This window comes from Pteropus vampyrus, unplaced genomic scaffold (assembly GCF_000151845.1).
Source record: "Pteropus vampyrus isolate Shadow unplaced genomic scaffold, Pvam_2.0 Scaffold238, whole genome shotgun sequence".
Lineage (NCBI taxonomy): Eukaryota > Metazoa > Chordata > Mammalia > Chiroptera > Pteropodidae > Pteropus > Pteropus vampyrus.
In genome coordinates, this window is record NW_011889019.1 from 2,174,185 (window position 1) to 2,176,645 (window position 2,461).

Below are 2,461 nucleotides of genomic sequence, written 5' to 3' on the forward strand. Positions count from 1 at the left end.
TGTGCCTCTTTGGGGTTCACTCGCTTAGGGTCCGGTTTTCCTACTAGACCTTAGGCTCCGTGAGGTCAGGGAACGTCTTCAGGGACCTGTGTTCACACAGCATCTATCTCAGTGCCTGTGGTGACCTAGTAGTTTTCAGTAAACACTTACTGAATAAATAAAAGAGACATAAATAATTTACCAGAGGCAACTGGGGACGTTGGTGACAGCAGAGGAAATACCGCACCATGACAGAAAAACCCACAGTGTGCCTTGTGGGATCTGGGAAGGGAAGTTTGTGTGTCCAATGTCACCTGCTCATGCTGTCCCTGCACCTGCCAGTGGCCGGCGGGACCGAGCTGCTCCTGGGGGAGGACGGAGGGTGGCTTTGCCTAGAGGAACGGCCTGACCTCCTAGGTGACCAAAGCAGACATGTTCCCTTGGGCCAAGTGTGGAGCTAAGAAGCAGTGGATGCAGCTCTAAATACCCACACTGACTCTTTTGGAAGAGAAACTGCCTTTGGTCATCAGGCCCTCAGAGATGGCAGGTGACGGGACAATACACCGGGTGGTGTGGGGGAATCACAGACCCCAGGGCACAGGAAGCTCTTGCCAACACGGAGATCCTGAGGATGGGAGTCAGGAGAAGGTAGCAGGGGCTGGGGGTGGGAAGCTTGGAGGCTGAGCACCCTCCTGGGGGAGGAAAGAGTCTGAAGGATGGGGGTGTGGGGAGAAGAGGTAGTGAGACCCAGGCTTGAGAAACAGGGTTTGCAAAGGAATGGGGCAGTTCTCAACCCCTAGGATTAACAACCCATTAATTCTCTGCAAAACTCCCCAACCCTAATGTCAGTGGCCTTTTGTGTTGGTCCATTTCTCTCCTACCTACGAGGCACCTTGACAAGGAGCTGGTTCCCTTTCACGGGAATAATCGGTGCCAGGCTGCATTTCACAGCAGCATCTGTTTGGGTGATGAATGCCCTCTTGACATGTCTTGTTAAACCCCTGCAATCATTCTGACTTTCAATTACGGGCCTCGCACCTTTCCTCTCTCCTCCCGCCTGATACCTTCTCCCACTCCAACTTGTTTGCTCACCTCTGCTTCCATCTCTTTAACACCTTATCAAATTCTCTAGGTTTTCTCCACCACCATCTCGCCTTCATTTTATGATTTTTCAGCAATGAGAAAATTTGCTGCCAGAGTATATAGCTCTAGGAGGGGTGAGCTGGGTGGGAGGACAGGCCAGGGGAGCTGCCTCCAACTTTAGCGTTGGCCAGGAAGGAGGAGAGCGAGAGGCAGGATGGGGAGCTGACCGGCTACGTGTGTGTGTGTGTGTGTGTGTGTGTGTGTGTGTGGGAGGAGGTGTTCAAAATGTGAACTCCAGGCAGAAAGCTTGGGGAGGAGGTACTTGTATGTCACAGAGAAGGGACTGACACAGGCTCAGGGATTTGATGCTCCCGTCAGCACTAGCTGGAGCTTGTAGGACATTTGATCTATGTGTCTAGGTTCCCACTTGCCTCTTCTTCTGGAGTCCAGAGCTTGTCCCTAGGCCACCAAGAGGGAAGGAAATCAAACTTTCCGTTCACTGGCAAGGTGGGGAGGGTCTGGGTGGGAACTGGGTGAAAGGCAGATTGATTAAATCCATAAACATTTATTGTGTCCATTCTGATATTCAGCAAAATTTATTAGGTGACCACAGTGTGCCAAGCATTGTGTTAAGAATGAGTAGTACAGAGCCCAGGCCTTGTAGACACAGACATATTATTACTGCAACGTAGCCGTCCGAGTGAGAGGTACAGGCAAGGGCAGTGGGAATGCAGAGGAGGGAGTGCCACCTCTGCCAGGTGGAAAGGCTTCACAGATAACATGGGAGCTGAGTGTTGAAGGATAAATAGAAGGTCTGCAGATAGAAAAGGGGGGAGAGGGCACTTTAGGTAGAGAACTGCAGGTATAAAGGCCCTGGGGCAGATGAGGGATGACCACGAAGGCGGGGAGGAGAGCAGAGCTGGGAGCCTGGAGCACCGTTTTGTGTGGATTTTATCCTGCTTCTTATCATGGCTGTTTGTTTCTTTATCAGTTTCCTCTTCTAGAATGTCAGTGCTTTGTGTGTGTGTGGGAGGGTGGGGTAGGGTGGTCTTGGCTTTATTCAGGTCAGCATCTCCAGCTCTTAGTATCAGCCTGGCGCTTAGCAGGGGTTCAGTAAATGGTTATTAGATGGAATTGAATGTTTAAGATAAATGTGGGGAGGGGAAATAGAGAGAGATAGCTTGTTGAGGGAAAATTGATGCTGAGAGACTCAGGCAGGACTTAGAGCAACATGGGCCAATCCCAGCTGCTGGAAAATGGATAATGGTCAGCAGTTCCAGGTCCCTTCTCCTCAGCAGCAAACATCCCCTGTGGCCTCAGCCACTGGGGCTGTGGAATTGGAGGTGGCAAGCAATGTTTCCTTGTGCGGTGCAGAGGATGACTTGTCCCACTGTCCCTG

General features: G+C 51.3%; 1 protein-coding gene across 1 annotated transcript in view; it reads right to left on the minus strand.

The window, feature by feature from the left end:
* The window catches only part of CRTAC1 (cartilage acidic protein 1), a 144,419-nt gene that overhangs the window by 32,317 nt on the left and 109,641 nt on the right, over positions 1 to 2,461 (minus strand). The window lies entirely within an intron of this gene.